This window comes from Leopardus geoffroyi, chromosome C1, assembly GCF_018350155.1.
Source record: "Leopardus geoffroyi isolate Oge1 chromosome C1, O.geoffroyi_Oge1_pat1.0, whole genome shotgun sequence".
In the NCBI taxonomy this organism is placed as follows: domain Eukaryota; kingdom Metazoa; phylum Chordata; class Mammalia; order Carnivora; family Felidae; genus Leopardus; species Leopardus geoffroyi.
The window spans coordinates 111130311-111149371 of NC_059328.1; positions in this window are offsets into that span (position 1 = coordinate 111130311).

A 19061-nucleotide genomic window follows, 5' to 3' on the forward strand; every position below is an offset into this window, starting at 1 on the left:
TCCCAACTGAGCCACCCAGGCATCCCTGTAGTGAACATACTTTTTAAATATATATATTTACACGATTACTTTGTTTTAAAATTTTTTTTAATGTTTATTTAGTTTTCAGAGACAGAGAGAGCACGAGCAGGGTTGGGGCAGAGAGAGAAGGAGACACAGAATCTGAAGCAGGCTACAGGCTCTGAGCTATCAGAAAAAAGCTTGATGTGGTATTGGAACTCACGAACCACGAGATCATGACCCGAGCCGAAGTCAGATGCTTAGCCTACTGAGCCACCCAGGAGCCTGCACATGATTACTGTTTTTAATGTTTATTTTATTATTTCTTTTGAGAGAGAGAGTGTGTACACAAGTATGCACTGGCAAGGGAGGGGCAGAGAGAGAGAAAGAGATAGAGAGTCTCAAGCAGGCTCCGTGCTGTCAGCGTGGAGCCCGACCTGGGACTCAGACTCAGTCACAAACTGTGAGATCATGATCTGAGCCAGAATCAAGAGTTGGGACACTTAACCCACTGAGCCCCCCAGGCACCCCTGTAGTGAACACACTTAAATTGCATGTCAAAGAGACACGCACGAGAAAAAAGCGATAGAGAACAATTGCCATAAAGACCCTACTTGGCATGCCTGACTGGCTCAGGTGGTGGAGTGTGCAACTCTTGATCTGGGGGTTGTAGTTTCAAGCCCCATATGAAGTGTAGGAATTACTTACAAATAAAATCTTAACAACAACAAAAAGACCCTACTTGGTTACATTTTTGAACTTTAAGGATAAACATTTTTTCAGACAACTAAGCAAAAGGCCAAGTGTCCATGCAAAGACAATTCCATGGGAAAAGAATAGTCTTTTCAAAATGATGCAGGGTAGGGGCGCCTGGGTGGCGCAGTCGGTAAAGCGTCCGACTTCAGCCAGGTCACGATCTCACAGTCCGGGAGTTCGAGCCCCGCGTCAGGCTCTGGGCTGATGGCTCAGAGGCTGGAGCCTGTTTCCGATTCTGTGTCTCCCTCTCTCTCTGCCCCTCCCCCGTTCATGCTCTGTCTCTTTCTGTCCCAAAAATAAATAAACGTTGAAAAAAAAAAATGATGCAGGGCAACTGGATGTCCACATGCAAAACAATGGTTTGGGATACTCACTTCATACTACATGCAAAAATTGGATCCAGATGGCAGAAAAACCCATATGTAAGAGCTAAAATTATAGAACTCTGAGAAGAAAACAGTGTATCTAGGTAGACAATAATTTCTTAGATGTAAATCCAAGCATAAGTGACAAGAGAGAAAAATAAGTTGGACTTTATCTAAATTTAAAATTTTTGTGGGGCACCTGGGTGGTTTAGTTGGTTAAGCATCCAACTTAAGCTCAGGTCATGACCTCATGGTTTGTGAGTTTGAACCCTGTGTGGGGCTCTGTGCTTGTCAGCATGGACCCTGCTTTGGATCCTCTGTCCCCCCTTTTTGCCCCTCCCCTGATCTCTCTCTCTCAAAAATAAAATAAAAACATTAACAAATTTTTTTAATTTAAAACTTTTGTGATTCAACCCCGATATCTATAGCAGCGCTATCAACAATAGTCAAAGTATGGAAAGAGCCCAAATGTCCATCAACGGATGAGTGAATAAAGAAGATGTGGTGTATATATATACAGTGGAGTATTACTCGGCAATCAAAAAGAATGAAATCTTGCCATTTGCAACTATGTGGATGGAACTAGAGGGTATTATGCTAAACAAAATTAGTCAAAGACAAATATCATACTACTTCACTCATATGAGGAATTTAATATACAAAACAGGGGTGCCTGGGTGACTCAGTCGGTTGAGCGTCTGACTTTGGCTCAGGTCATGATCTCACGGTCTGTGAGTTCAAGCCCTGCGTCGGGCTCTGTGATGACAGCTCAGAGCCTGGAGCCTGCTTCAGATTCTGTGTCTGCCTCTCTCTGCCCCTCCCCCACTCATGCTCTGTCTGTCTCTCTCTCTCTCTCTCTGTCAAAAATAAACATTAAAAAAAATTTAAGATATAAAACAGATGAACATAAGGGAAGGGAAGCAAAAATAATATAAAAACAAGGAGGGAACAAAACATAAGAGACTCTTAAATATAGAAAACAAACTGAGGGTTGCTGGAGGGGTTGTGGATGGGGGGGATGGGCTAAAGGGGTAAGGGGCATTAAGGAAGACACTTGTTGGGATGAGCACCAGGTGTTATATGTAGGGGGTGAATCACTGGATTCTACTCCTGAAATCATTATTGCACTATATGCTAAGTTGTATGTAAATTTAAAAAAGAAACTTAAAAAAAGAAATAAGGGTGCCTGGGTGACTCAGTTGGTTAAGCATCTGACTTCGACTCAGGTCATGATCTCACAGCTCGTGACTTCGAGCCCCACGTTGGGCTCTGTGCTGACAGCTCAGAGCCTGAAGCCTGCTTCAGATTCTGTGTCTCCCTCTCTCTCTGTCCCTCCCCTGTTTGTGCTCTGTCTCTTTCTGTCTCTCAAAAATAATAAATAAACATTTAAAAATAAATAAATAAAAATTATAAAATAAAAAAAAACTTTTGTGTTTTAAATGACATCACCAAAAAAATAAAAAAGTAATCCACAGAATAGGAGAATATATTTGTAAATCTTGTATCTGCTAAGGATTTGTATCTTGAATATTTAAAGAACTCTTGCAACTCAATAATAAGACAAATAACTCAATTTTTTAAGGATTTTAAGGGCCAAGGATTTGAATAAACATTTATTCAAAGAAGATATGAAAATGGCCAGTAAGTGCATGAAAAGATGCTTAACATCATTAGTTATGCAAATAATCATAAGAAGACACCAATTAGCATCACTGTAATAACAGCATTGCTCACAATGTGGAGAAACTGGAACCCTCATATACTGCAAGCTGGAATGTGAAACGGTGCAGCCACTCTGGAAAACAAGCAGTTCATCAGAATGTCAAACAGTGTTACCATGTGATCCAGCAATTATGGTCCTAGGTATATACCCAAAAGAATGGAAACGTATGTCCACACAAAAACTTGAACATGCATTGGGGCACCTGGGTGGCTCAGTTGGTTAAGCGTCCAACTTCAGCTCAGGTCATGATCTCACAGCTTGTGGGTTTGAGCCCCGCATCAGGCTCTGTGCTGATGGCTCAGAGTCTGGAGCCTGCTTCAGATTCTGTGTCTCCCTCTCTCTCTGCTCCTCCCCCACTCATGCTCTGTCTCTCTCTGTCTCAAAAATAAATAAACATTAAAAAAAATTTTTTAGGGGTGCCTGGGTGGCTCAGTTGGTTGGGTGACCGACTTCGGCTCAGGTCATGATCTCACAGTTTGTGAGTTTGAGCCCCACATAGGGCTCTGTGCTGACATCTCAGATCCTGGAGCCTACTTCAGATTCTGTGTCTCCCCCTCCCTCTACCTCTCCCCTGCTCACGCTCGGTGTCTCTCTGTCTCTCAATAATAAATAAATGTTAAAAAAAACTTTATACAAAACTTTTTTTAAAAAAGCTTGAACATGAATGTGCATAATAGCCTAAAAGTGGACACAACCCAAATATCCATCAACTGATGATTGTGTAAACAAAATGTTATATGTCCTTGCATACCCAGGAATATTACTTGACCCTAAAATGGGATGAAGTACTGATACGCGCTGCAACATGGATGAGCCTAGAACACATGCTGAGTGAATGAAACCAGACACAAAAGACCAAACATTGCATGATTCCATATATATACACGAAATGTCCAGAATAGCCAAATTCATAGATCAATGGTTGCCAGGGGCTGGAAGGAGGAGAGAATGGGGAGTGACTGCTCATAAGTAGCAGGTCCTTCTTTGCAGCGATAAAAGTCTTCTAGACTATGGTGATGGTTGCAAAACTCTGCAAATATACTAAAACCCATTAAGTTGCACATTTTTAACCAGTGAATTTTATGGCATGTAAATTATATCTCTGTAAAGCTATATTTTTAAGAAAAGGTTTCTTCAGGGCACCTGGGTGGCTCAGTCAGTTAAGCGTCCGACTCTTGATTTCAGCTCAGGTCACGATCTCACGGTTTGTGGGATTGAGCCCCATGTCGGGCTCTGCGCTGTCAGTAGAACTGACTTGGGATTCTCTCTCTCCCTCTCTCAGCCCCTCCCCTGCTGGTGTGTGCTTGTGCTCTCTCTCTTTCAAAATAAATAATAAACATTAAAGAAAAAAATGTTTCTTCAAGAGGTCAAAATATAAGACTCACCTGATTTCTCTGTACCAATTCAATGACTATACGGCAATATCTAAATTTTAAGGGAAAGATTGACCTATTTTCTTATAGGAACAAAAATCCTAAAATCCAGTGGCTTAGGGCACCTGGGTTGCTCCATCCGTTGGGTGTCTGGCTCTTGACTTCAGCTCAGGTCATGATCTCACAGTCCATGGGTTCAAGCCCCTCATAGGGCTCTGCACTGACAGTGTGGAGCCTGCTTGGGATCCTCTCTCTCTCCCTCTCTCTCTGCCCACTTGTGTGCTCTGTTTCCCTTTCTCTCAAAATAAATAAATAAACTTGAAAAAAAAATTTTAAATCCCAGTGGCTCAACAGCACAAATTTATTCCTTGCTTAAGTTACATATGTAATACCGGTTGTCCCAGGACTCTGCACTGCACACTCCCCTTGTAACCCAGGCTGACAGAGCTTTACCATCTTATAGCTGGAAATAACTGGACCCTCCCTGTCAATACCCCAGAGGAATAGACTGCTGGAGAGGGGTCACCGGGCAATAAAATGCTTCCGCCCAGAAGTGAGACTTGTCACTTTGACTCACAGCCCATTGCCCTCTCTGTCTTACTGCAAGAGGACAAGAAGATGTAACACTTAATGTCCCTGGCAGGAAAAGAGGACTAGGTGTGGGCAAGCTCTAGAAGGGTCAACAACGGCATAGGATGTGACTCTGACTGTCAGATCTGTCTCCCCCGGACTTGAAGTAAGTCCCTAAGATGTGAAGGGTCCAGAATCATAGCGAGTCTTCCACCACTAGTCATGGCAAAATAGACCTCCCCTCCTGGGGTGCTAACGCCAGGAGCACTATGCCCAAGGCTTGGCTTCTGAACCCTGTACTGCTCAGCAGCAGCCTTGCTGTCCTCGCAGGACCTGTGGTAAGGTTCAGTTTTGACTGTGCTTTTCATGCACGGCCTGGGAACCAAGCTGCTTCATCAGCTCTCCAAAGAAGTCCAGGATTTTCCATAAATTCTTCATCTCCTTAAAGCAGCCAAAATGGATTTTTGTCATCTGATACTGAAAACCCTTCCTGATTGGGGACAGCTATGCATACAGCAATGAGGACAATCACATGACTGGGAAACCTACCCATTGTCATTAACTCCTTCTGTGCTTATGGATGAGACTTATGATAGAAAAGCCAGATTTATGGGTTAGGCACAAAAGGAGTTTACTCCTGGGGCGCCTGGGGGGTTCAGTCGGTTGAGCGTCGGACTGTTGATTTCAGCTCAGGTCATGATCTCACAGTTTTGTGGGACTGAGCCCTGAGTCGGGCTCTGTGCTGTCAGTGCAGAGCCTGGTTGGGATTATCTCTCTCTCTCTCTCTCTCTCTCTCTCTCTTTCTCTCTTTCTGTGTGTGTGTGTGTGTGTGTGTGTGTGTGTGTGTGTGACTCTCCCCTGCTCATGCTCTTTCTCTCAAAATAAATAAATTTTTTAAAAAAAGGAAGTACAAATCTCTCTATGTCACTTGTGCACACACCCTCTTATTTTCAAAGAGCAGGTAAACACAGGCAGAATTCAGGCATCCACTCCAATGTCCCTTCCTTTGCCGCACATTTGTCTGGCTATCAGCTTTAGATGCATCTACTCATTCTTGATCTTGGATGTGTATATTCTTTGAGTGTACAATACCAAGAAAACTATACCAAGATACCAAGAAAACTATAATGTGTGGCCTTTTAGCCCTTGCAAAGAGCCAAGGTGACATGAGAGAGAGACGGTAGGAGATGAGGCCCCTCCTCACCTTTGATGGGTAAGTAAACACTGGGAGTGTTGTTGATGCCTGCGTCATATCTGGGCTGTAACAAGAGCCTGAGGAGGGTAATAGTGACCATTACCATGCATGTTAAAATACTTGTTAAAATCATGTTTCCGCAAGCACCTAGTTGTATGCCTTTGTCTCCTAAAATTCACAGTACAGCTAAGAGGCATCTTAATCTGCACTGATATACTTTCCTGCTGGGTTTCCTGAAGTGTCCAGGCTGAGATAGAGGCACAAGACGCCAGGATTGGCTCTTGTTGGCAGTTAGTAGACAGGAAAAGCTTCCATAAAACATAAAATTGCCATTAGCTTAATTTTTTTTAAGGTCACTCAGGAAGGCTGTATTTGGCACCCGCTGTCTTGGCTCAGTCATCGCCAGCAATAACCTCAAAGCCAGCACATGGCAGCTGCATCTGCAAATGATTTCCTTGAAGGTCAATTGCGAACAGCATTTCTTGGAAAGTTTACCTTTTCTAGAGCAACACTGAAAGCTTTAGCCTACAGCCGCTTAGGGGTTAATGGCCACCAGAGAATCTGCATTTAAAGCCGCCTGCTGATTCTGCCTGCAGGAGCCTGGGGACTTTGCCACATCAAAGCTTCCCATTCCTCACCATCATGCTTAGCACTCCTCCAGCTGTGAGAGTGCAGGGAGCAGAGCTTGTGAGGACAGGGTCTTTACGTACAGTGTTTAATCTTGGCAACTTACCTGTTGGGCAGTTACAAAGCTGAGCCTCAGAGAGCTTAAGTGACCCTGCTCCCAGGGGTGAGAAGCATAACTACAAACCCCAAATCTGTGCAGTTGCTCTTGCACTCTTTTGCGGGGGCCGGGGGGGGGGGGGGGAGGGCGTGGACCGGTGATGCTTTACTCACACAGTTTGGTCATTTGCATATTTGTTTGGTCTTTCACCTAATGAGCTGATGAGAGCTGGCAAATACGTAATGAGTATATCCTGTGTGCTGAAAACGGTCAGGCACCTTACATAGGTGCTCACTTAATCCTCACCGTTCTAAGAAGTAAACCTTTGAACTTTTTATTTGAATATTGTCTTTTTTTTTTTTTTAAGTAGAAGTACACACAGGAAAGTACGCAAATCCTAAGCCTAACAAGGTTTCACAAAGCACACGCGTCTGTGTAATCACACCCTAACCAAGAAACAGAGCATTGCCAATATTTCAGGAGCACCCTTGTGCCCCCTCCCAGCCACTGGTCCCAGCCTCCAGCCTGGGATAACCGCTACACCTGGCTTTTCACACCAGAGACTTGAGATCTAGAATGAGGGTCCCTTCTTTGTAGCTGACAACAGACTGGCATTTTTTGCCCCCGAATCTGCCTTAGCCAGCTCAGCCTGCTACAACAAAGTGCCACAAAACCCTGGTGGCTCAAAGCACAAAAATTTATTTCTCATGGCTTTGGAGGCTTGAAGTCCAAGATCAAGGCATCCACCAATTTTGTTCCTGGTGAGAGCTCTCTTCCTGCTAGCACACCTGCTCCCTGACGATCTCATTTGACCTTAATGTGTCCCAAAGACCCTATCTCTATAATGTCTATATACAATCACATTGCGGGGGTTAGAGCTTCAACATATGAATTTGGGTGTTGGGGGAAGCACAATTCAGTCCGTACAAGAAATCAATGCTTCTCAAACTTTGATGGCTTTAGAATTCCCTGGGGAATGTGTTGATTGCGATTACAGATCCTGTCCTGCAGTCACTGACGGAGTAGGTTTAAGCTGGAGAACTTCTTCTGACCCATTCCCTTGTCGACACTTGCTGTACTTGGTGGAAAACCGCTGTCTCGAGCCATCAAGCAGAAACAGCCTGCTTTGAGCTGTCTTCCTCACTTTCCTCCTGTTCATTCGCCCTCTCTCTGGCAAATGCATTTATCTCTAAGCAGGTTACACGAGGATTTTTGTGTATGATTTGGAGAGGGCTGCCAATAATCAAGGAAACAGCATTTTTCCTAATACAGGTTTTATATTTTACAAACTCAAGAGTGAGACTGGTAAACTGGGCCCCTCCTGGCTTGAGGGACTAACCTCAGGGTGAAGAGCATAGAATAATGATTTCAAATCAGAATCTGGAGGGGCATCTGGCTGTCTCCGTTTGATCTCAGGGTAGTCAGCTCAAGCCCCACACTTGGGTATGGAGATTACTAAAAATAAATAAATAAACTTGAAGTAAGAATCTTTAGTAAATGTCCCATAGCTTTTACTAGAATATTCCAGATGTCCCCATATTGCAAGGCATTTCAGCATTCAACTTATTTTTAATAACTATTTTTTCTATAGGCAATGAGTTCTTAATATGCACCAGATACACTGAGCTTGCCTGCCTGCCCGGTCTCCTTTTCCACAGATGCCTCCTTTTGGAGCCAGGGAAGATGCCCACCTGTCATTACAGTTCTGGCATCAACTCTCAGATTCTCTGTGACAGCGACCTGATATCCAACAATTCAATTCAATTCAGTTCTGACAGTAAGTACCCAGAGTTAGTGGCAGAACCCCACAGGTTTAAGGATTTAGTTCTACATGACTACCCCCACTGCAGGTGCCAATTGCAAGTCCCGGAGGGGCCACCCATACTTCTGATGGAGCAGCTATAGATCAGGGGTCCTGTGACTCCCCTCTTCAGGTTCTATGCTTGGCTAGAATGACTTGTGGAACTCAGGAAAACACTTTACTTCTGTTTACTAGTTTATGGTAAAGGATACAATTCAGGACCAGGCAAATGGAAGAGATGTATACAAGGCAGGAATAGCCAGAAGGTATTTGGAGCTACTACAGAGCAACCTATCCTCTCCAGGCACACCTCCCCACAGAACCTCACTGTGTTCATCCATCGGGAAGCTCTCTGAACCTACTGCTTAGAGATTTTTATAGGATTGTCATCACAAGGGCATGACCCGGGATGCATCCTGAAGCCATCTAGGGACCCACCAAGGCCACCTTATTAGCATAAACTCAGATCTGGTTGAGAGAGGTTTATTACGAACAAAAGCGCTCTCGTAACTCTTATGTCCTACGATATCCTACAGGCTTTAGGAGCTCTGCGCCAGAACGGTGGATGAAGATCAAATATATATTTATTACACCAAATGGTAATTAAGAGTTGCTAGTGTGTTTTTATTTGTTTTTTTAAGTTCATTTATTTTGAAATACAAAGAGAGAGAGAGAGCACACACGCACTGGAGTTTGAGCAAGGGAGGGGCAGAGAGAGAGGGAAAGAGAGAGAATTCCAAACAGGCTCCAGGATGTCAGCACAGAGATCAATGCGGGGGTCGACACGGGGCTCAATCCCACGAACTGTGAGATCATGACTTGAGCCGAAATCAAGAGTCGGACGCTCAACCGACTGAGCCACCCAGGTATTTTCCATTTTGATTTTCCACAGGGAAGGTTATCATGTTTCAGTAGAGTTTTCCACGCCTCGCTCAGTCCTTGCTTACACTCTGTCTCTCTCTGTCTCTCAACAATAAACAAATGTTAAAAAAAATTTTTTTTTAATGGTGACAAATGAACCATTTTGTTATGTGTTTTTTGCCACAATTTTTATTTTTTAATTTTTTAAGATTTTGTTTTATTTTATTTTACCTTGTTTTATTCATTTTTAATTGTTTTTCAATGTTTATTTATTTTTGAGAGAGGGAGACAGAGCATGAGCAGAGGAGGGGCAGAAAGAGAGGGAGACACAGAATCCGAAGCAGGCTCCAGGCTCCAAGCTGTCTGCACAGAGCCCGACCCAGGACTTGAATTCACAAACCGCAAGATCATAACCTGAGCTGCAGTCAGATGCTCAACTGACTGAGCCACCCAGGTGCCCCTGAAACCAGTATATTGTTATTAAAGAGAAATTAAAGTTAAAAAATCAAGTAACATTTTTATCACCTAAAAAAAAAAAAAAAAACCTTTTCATTGAGTGAATTAATGAATTAACAAACAAGTACACGCTGAGGCCTATCTTCAGTCCCCTCCTTTGTCTCCGTTCAGGCTGCTGTAACAGAACCCCACAGACAGGGTCTTCAACAATAGATACTGATTTCTCACAGCTCTGGAGGCTGGGAGTCCAAGATCAAGGCACCAACAGATTCCTTGGTAAGGGTCTGTTCCTGGTTAATAAACACTCATCCTCTGGGGCACCTGGGTGGCTCAGTCGGTTAAGCGACTGATTTCAGCTCAGTCGGTTAAGCGACTGATTTCAGCTCAGGTCATGATCTTGAGGTCTGTGGGTTCAAGCCCCACATCAGGCTCTGTGTTGGCAGCTCAGAGCCTGGAGCCTACTTCATATTCTCTCTCTCTCTCTCTCTCTCTCTCTCTCTCTCTGCCCTTCCCCTGCTCATGCTCTGTCTCTCTCAAAAATAAACATTAAAAAAAATTTTTTTTTAAATAAACACCTGTCTTCTGGCTTTGTCCTCACATGGTAGAAGGGGTGAGGGAGCCCTATGGGGTCCCTTTTATATGGACACTAATCCCATTTGTGGGGGCTCCACCCTCATGTCATAATCACTTCCATAAATATCACCTCCACAAAGGCCCCACTCCCAATACCATCACACATACGAATTTTGGTCTCAACATGTGCATTTTGGGGGACACAAACATTCGATCTATGGTACGTCTATGGCAGTAAAGGAATTCATGTAGTCTTTTTTTAAAACACCTCCTTTACAATTATTCAAAAGGCATTTAGTTAGGATATCTTGGGGTCATTTCCTTCCTTCTGCCAAGGTTACTGAAATATCTCACAAAAAGTGTCACTTCATAACGAGAATTTGGCAGAAATTTTCTGCTAGAGTAGTTGAAGTCTATGGGCCTTAATTATAAAGTTGGCTAATATAGCTCATTATAATACAGTAGTTTTAATGTAGGGGCCAGTACTAAGTTTCACATGGATAAAAGGGATTGACTTTCAGCCCAGGTGATTGGTGGGTTCCTTATGTTTTATTCTAGCCCCATCCCTCAATGTCTCACTCTTCTTGTTAAGAGCCTGGACCAGATCAGGTGACCTGTCACATGAGGGCACAATGGCCAACCCCTCAGATAGAAAGGAACAACAGCCAGGCTCCTGGAGCCTGCTACTTCTTTGCTATCTGTGGATGGAAATGCTGAGCTGGTAAAGAAGAATCAGTTTCCTTGAAGCTGCTAAAATAATATTCATGTCACTTCATCAGTGAACTCTGTTTGTGAGAAACTATAACCTCTCTTAGGCTGGGGTACCCTCCCCCCCGCCCCCGCCATCACACACACTTCTTTCCCTCACTGGTTTCTAGCAAAGGGAGGAAACATTACACATTGCTGTCTGTTACCTGTATTTCGTAAGCTTTCTCTTTATTTAAAAAAAGTTTTTTAATGTTTATTTATTTTTGAAACAGAGACAGAGGGTGAGTGGGGGAGGGGCAGAGAGAGAGGGAGACACAGAATCCGAAGCAGACTCCAGAGCTGTCAGCACAGAGCCCGACGCAGGGCTCCACCTCACGAACCATGAGATCATGACCTGAGTCAAAGTCAGATGCTTAACCAACCGTGAGATCATGACCTGAGTCAAAGTCAGAAACTTAACCGACTGAGCCACCCAGGCGCCCCATGAGCATTCTCTTTAGAGGAAAAAGAAACTGATTCTGGCTCCACTCCTGGAGCTAAAAAGTTACTCCTTGGGGCGCCTGAGTGGCTCAGTCAGTTGAGCGCCCAACTTTGGCTCAGGTCATGATCTCAAGGTTTGTGAGTTCAAGCCCCATGTTGGACTCTGTGCTGACAGCTCAGAGCCTGGAGCCTGCTTCAGATTCTGTGTCTCCCTTTCTCTCTGTCCCTCCCCCACTCATGCTCCGTCTCTGTCTCTCAAAAGTAATAAATAAACATTAAAAAAATTTTTTTAAGTTACTTCTTAATGAGACTGTCACAAAAGTGGGTCAGAAAAACGGGTAGCTGCTTGCACAAAAATCTTCTGACTTACTGAGGGACCTTCCATTTTTGTTGACATGGAAGACGGGGCTCAGGTAACACAGGAGAATGTTTCTCTAATCTACTTATTCAGAGTAGAGGCATCTTGTCCACTGTTACTTGAATTGTCCCAGGGACTCTATAGTTTGTTCCTTTAATAGAAGATACAATTTATCACATGAGTCTGGGGTAGTTTTACCTGCAGGCATGGACTCTTTCAGAGGCTCAAACAATATAATCAGCGTGGTTCCTTTCCAGTTGCTCCAGGTCATGTGCTGCATAGTAGTTAAGACACCCAGGGGCAGAGCCTGGAGAAAGGCATCCTGTGGCTTACGCCCAGCCCCTGTCTTTGGCCTGAGTTGTGTCACATGGTCATGCTTGAGCCATGTGCTAGGACAAGAAGGATGAGATGTTAGGCCTGAGTTCCATCCTGTCCATGCAGTGGAGAGTGAAGTCGAGCTGCCCTAAGTGCAGGCTGGGGAGGGGCAGAGCTGTGCCCCTGGGGGACCTCACATCACATCCTGCTCCTTGAGCTCCATCCAGGTGGGTGCATTTATCAGTAGTTTGTTCATTTTTACTACCAAGTAGTACTTCATGGTATGGACCTATCACAATTTATTTCCCCCACTGAAGGACATCTGGGCTGTCTATAGCTTTAGGCTGGCATGAATAAAGAGGCTGTGGGCAATTGTGTCAGAGTTTTTGTGAAGACACAAATTTTCGTTTCTCTAGGAGAAATGTCCAGTGGTGTAGCCAGGCCATAGGGTTAGGAAACTGCCAAACTATTTCCAAAGTGGTTGTACCAGGTTACATTCCCAGCAGCGAAGTACAAGGCATCCAGTTCTCCCCACATCCTTGCCAGCATTTTGTATTACTGCTGCTTCTTACTTCAGTTGTCCTGGTAGATGTGTAAGAGCGTCTCAGTGTGGTCTTTACTTGCCTTAACGTAATGGCAAGTGATATTGAGCATCTTTTCACATGCCTGTTTTCCTTCCATCTATCCTTTCCAGTGAAATGTTTATTCATGCATTTTGCCCACTTTCTTTTTTTGTTAATTTTTTTTAATGTTTATTTCTGAGAGAGACAGAGCACAAGCAGGGGAGGGGCAGAGAGAGAGGGAGACGCAGAATCCGATGCAGGCTCCAGGCTCCAAGCTGTCAGCACAGAGCCTGATGCAGGGCTCAAACTCATGAACTGTGAGATCATGACCGAGTTGAAGTCGGACGATCAACTGACTGAGCCACCCAGGCGCCCCACCATTTTCTAATTGGATTGAGAGTTCCTTATATTTCTAAAAATGAGTTCTTTACCAGATATGTGGTCTGCAAGTGTTTTCTCCCAATCTGTAGCTTGTGCTATTACCCTCTTAAGAGGGCATTTCACAGAGACAAAGGTTTCATGAAATCCAATTGATTGATATTTTTCTTTTATGGATAGTGTTTTTTGGTGTCATATCCACAACTTCACCAAGCCCCAGGTCCTGAGTGTTTTCTGCTGTTTTCTTCTAAACATTTAATAGTTTTACACTTTACACGATCTTGGGCACCTGGATGGCTCAGTCTGTTAAGTGCCCAACTCTTGATTTTGTCTCAGGTCATGATCTCACAGTTCATGAGATCGAGCCCTGCATCGGGCTCTGGGCTGACAGGGTGGAGCCTGCTTAGGATTCTCTCTCTCCCTCTCTCTCTGCCCCTCCTCAAGTGCACACATGCATGCACACCCACTCTCTCTCTCAAAATAAAATAAAATAAAATAAAATAAAATAAAATAAAATAATTTATGATCCATTTTGGGGTGCCTGGGTGGCTTGGTCAGTTGAGTGTCCGAGTCTTAATTTCAGCTCAGATCATGATCCCAGGGTCCTGGGATCAAGCCCCGCGTCAGACTTTGCACTAAGTGTGGAATCTGCTTAATATTCTCTCTCTCTCCTTTTGCCCCTCTCCCCTGCTCACTCTCTCTAAAATAAAATAATAAAATAAAATTTAACTTAATTTAATTTAAAAATCTATGATCCATTTGAGCCAATTTTTGTGAAAGGTGTGGAGTTAAGCCTGGTTTTTGGGTTTTTCCCATGGATGTCTAATTACTCCAATGCCATTTGTTGAAAAGACTCTCTTTTCATTCACTGAACTGCTTTTTTATCTTTGTCAGAAGCCAGTTGGTTAGACTTGTGTTGACTATCACTTGGTTCTCTGTTCTGTGATCTATGCATTTATCCCTCAGCCAATATTGCAGTCATGATTACTGTAGCTATATAAGGAAGCCATAATATCAGGTAGAGTGAGTCTTCCTACTTTTATTTTTTTCAAAATTCTTTGAGATATTCTAGTTCTTGTTTTTTCTATATGAATTTCAGAATAGACTTTTCTATGTCTACCCAATCCTTGGTAGAATTTTGATAGGAATTGCATTAGATGTGTAGATAGATCAATTTGTATAGAACCAATATCTTTATTATGTTCAGTCTTCCAATTCATGAATGCAGTATGTCCCTTCATTTTTTTTTAGATCTTTTTGTATTTCTTTCATTAGTAGTTTTCATTATACAACCTCTTACATATTTTATTGGGTTTACACCTAAGTGTTTGGGGTTTTTTGAGCAATTGCAACTGGTATACACCTTTAATTTGAGCCTTCACATGTTTATTGCTAGGATATAGACATACGATAGATTTTTGCGTTTTAATCTTGTGTTCCATGGCTTTGCTAAGCTGACTTGTTAGTTCTAGGAGTTTTTTTGTAATTTTCTTGGGATATCCTATATAGACAATCATGTCATCTGCAAATGGGAACAGTTTTATTACTTTCCAATCTGTACTCCTTTTATTTATTTTTTCTTGCTGTGTTGCATTGGCTAGAACTTCTAGCATCATGTTGACTACATACTTCACTTTTATTTATTTATTTTTTTAATGTTTATTTTTGAGAGGGAGAGAGAGCAAGCTTGAGCAGGGGAGGGGCGGGGTGGGGTGGACAGAGGATCTGAAGTGGGCTCTGCGCTGACAGCAGCGAGCCTGATGCAGGGCTGAAACTCACGAACTGTGAGATCATGACCTGAACCAAAGTCGGACCCTCAACCAACTGAGCCACCCAGATGCCCCCATACTTCATTTTTATAAAGAGAATTTTAAAAATACTTAAAAAATTTTTTGCAAGTAATAAATTTTTTCTCCTAAATCATCTTCAGCATGTTTTTTAAGAAATTATCTGTAAACACTTATTGAGCATGTACTCCTAATAGAACATTAAGGGGGAAAAGGATGGTAGTCTTCAATTGCTTTCATGTTTCTATACCCGAGAGACTTAAAGTCATTATATCAAGAAAGTCCTTGTAACATTTGTAAGGTACTGACTCTTGGAATGTGTCCCACTGACCTCAGATAGGGCTAAGAAGAGAAAGTGTACCCGACCTTAGGCTCTTTCCTTCCCTTGGTGTATATCCAATTGCTGTACCTTTAGGAGTTAGACGTTTAGGAGCCCTAAGGTGCTAGACAATTCAAGGAGGGTGACAGCTTTCAGCATTCTTGGAAGAAGTTCTAGAACTTCTAAGGTTTCAACCAGGACCCAAAAGAGTTGCAACTGGCATATTCTCGGGGCGGCGGGGGGTGGGGGGGGCAATCTTCTTGTTTTGGTGAAACCTTGATGTGACATCTGCAATGGTAGTTACCTATTGTTGCTCAGGACAAGCCTACCCTCTCAATTCCACTCTGAGATGCTGGGTCTGGGTGTGGGCAAACCACATTTCCCAGAACCCCTTGCCACCTGATTTCCTTTTAGGCTCTGCCTATGGGGGGCACTGGTGAAAAACTGGAAGGTGGGAGGAGATAAGAAGGGCATCTCTTCCTGTTTTCAGCTACTGTGGGACTCCTCCAGTAACTGCAGTTAGTTCCAGCTCCCTGCTACTCTGGTTCTCAAAGCCCTCAGTTCAAGGGCACCCCTCAGAGGCCCGAGGCCCAGCTGCACAGTACCGTCTTAGAGGTCCCAGCACCAGAGAAGTTCTACAATGGTCTCTCAATCAAGCCAGCCTATCCTTCCAGTTCCTCCATTCTGGTAATGCTAAATCTTCCCTTGTGTTCTCTCACCCCTAGAGATGGTAGCTACTTCTTACAGTTGCTAATTTTGGGATTACCTCAACATCAATTTTATTCTTTTAGACTTCTAGCATCTGTATAACCAATTCCTTGTATTAAGACCCTTTTGTTTGAAATGCCTAGTGTGGTTTCTATTTCTTGGACCTTAGTCAATATGGTACTTGGTACCAGGATTATTTCCCACCTCCTGGAACACATGTGACTTTCTAATGCATCACAAGTACTTGCCATCTCCTCATCACGTCCATTCAGCAAAATGTCACCAATGTAATGGATCGGTGTGATGTCCTGTGGAATGTCAGGAAGACTAAGTTCTCTTCAGGCAAGATTATGGCAGAGAGAAGGATAGGTGACATAACCCAAGGCTAGACAAGTGAGGATGTATTGCTATCTTTCAAATACCTCTTTCCTAACTGGATTCTGATGGATACAGTAGCCACTTATAACCACTGCAATTCAAGGATGAACCACACTGAGGTTGCAAAAAACATGATATCTTGTAGAAAGTCTTAAATCCCTAGACTCAGAGAAGGGAACAAGATTTTAAAAATAATAATAATAATAATGCTGGATAGACAAATTGTGACATATTCATTCAATATGTATTGAATGGCCCAACAGTCTATGCAGCAAAGAAAAAGAATGAGCATACCTGCACCTAACCAGAGAGATGAATTTCTGTGACATAATGTTGAACAAAAAAACCCAGGCAAAAATGAATACATACTGTATGGGTCCATTTCTATGACATTCAAGAACAAACAAAACTATTTCTGGTGATATAAGTCAAAATAATGGTTGTCTTCTGAAGGGGGATTAGCACCTAAGTGAGGGCACATGGGAGATTTCTGGACTGCTGGATATTTCTACATCTTAATTTAGATGGTGATTACATGGATATATACTAATGTAAGAACCAGCCAACTTATACACTTAAGGTTTGTGCATTCTGTATGTGCATGTTACATCTCAGTAAAAAAGTAATATAAAAGTTTCAGTACAGACTAGACATTAAGAGTATTTATAGAATAAATGGATATGTGACTTGAGCTTTCCAACTTGGTTTCATTTATTTCCACCAGTAATAACTAGTAGAAGTTTAGAAACTTTTTGAATTGTGTACCAAGTGACATCCAGTTTAAAAATACAATTTCTCAGAATAATATGGTTTAACTCTACCACAAACAAAATACTGTGGGTCTTGTCAGTTTATTTAAACTATTTTGTATTTCTAATACTCAACCCACATAGACATTTGTATACAAAGGTAAAGATTTTATTTTAATCAGATTAGTATTCACCACCCTTTTAAAGTGCCCAACTGGACTTATCCTGTGGAGGATACACAAGAGACAGGCACTATCTCCGAAGGAGTCACAGTCTCTCTGTGCCTGCCTTTTCTGGAGACCAGAGCACAGATTCAGACTCTGTATTTCCTACTAAGACCAGACCCATGTCAATCTGGAAAGTGGGACAGATAAAATCTGTGCAACCCATCAAGATCTCTTGTGAAAGCTTATTTCCTGACTACTGGTTGACAAATGCCTTTAGTGCATCAAAGCTGAGAGAATGTGTATGTCTGTTGTACAGGCCAATTTCATGTTTATCACTGCACCCTAACACTAATAAGGTTCACAGTTATTGAGCATCTGTGACCTGCTAGTCCTATAATAGCTTCATATGTGTAAACTTATTTAAATCTCACAATAACCTCGAGTTACATAATGCTGCAATCCCCATTTTACAGATGATAGAACCAAGTCATTGACATTAACTTACTCTAGGTTCAAAGGTATTCCGTGTCAGGGCTGGAATTTGAACACAGGCTGATTCCAGAATGCACTCTCTTAATCATTACCATGTACAATTTTTAAATTGAGATATAACTGTCATATAACATTGTGTAAGTTTAAATTGTACAATCTGTTAATTTGATACATTTATATGTTGCAATATGATTACCACTACAGAGTTACATAACACCTCTACCATATCACATAATTATTTCTTGTTTGTGGTGGGAACAATTAAGGTCTAGTCTCTTATGTTACCATATATTCTTAGCCATCCAAGGTAAGAAATGATGGAAAGCTGTGCATCTGGAAGCAGGTGATTTGAGCTATTTTAATAGAGCAGTGCAGTTATATCACAGCAGACTAGGATGACATTTCAGGATCATGCAGAGAGCTTGAGCTACAGTTCCCTTTCCCAACTATATTACATTCCTGCTGCTTGCTGGATTGTTTCTTCACTTATTCAGGTTACAAATAATTAGTGCATGCCTCTTATGTACCAGGTTTTTGTATTTTGTGTGGGAAAAGAGAAAACAACTAAGACAGCCTCTTCCCTATTTCTGGCATATATTGCCCTCAGCTTCTTCTTCCTAGTCATAATTTCATTCTGCTTATCTTTGCATCAGTTTAAACTGTTGCTTACCGATGGGAAGTGACCCCAAAGTGACTTTTTAAGAGTCCTGACCTTTTGCCTTTTGGCATCCATTAACAATGGCCACATCCGAGTCCTAGCTCTCAGTAAAATGCCTTTTTTGACAGCTCAGCGCAAGGTTTGTTTTTGTTTTAATTTGGGAGTGCTTCAAATCCAACTTAGTTCCATCATTTACCTCCTGACAGCTTGATAACGAGGGAGCAATAACTCCCTTATCTGTGGGCTGTTTAATGACGATATAGTAGCGCCCTGGGAGCAATAGACTAAGGCCCTTTCCAGATGCCGTATTTTAAGACTTTCAGCTGGAAAAACCTTCACTATGTGAAATTTATTCGGATTATTTTAAGTCAGGATTTTGTCTTCTTATTTAGAAACAACAACAAAAAAATTGACCGCTGGCTTGCTGCCTCCTAGATTTCTGGCTGGGGGCCATATGATCATCTAATTTGTAGTTTTTCAGGCAGACAGAGGTTAGAAACAGGCAAAAGTGGCCTCAACAGCAGATAAATGTGTCAAGCCTGTGACAGGAATTGTGAAGACTGCTATAGAAATAGCTTTTTTAAAGTCACCCCCTGTGCTACAA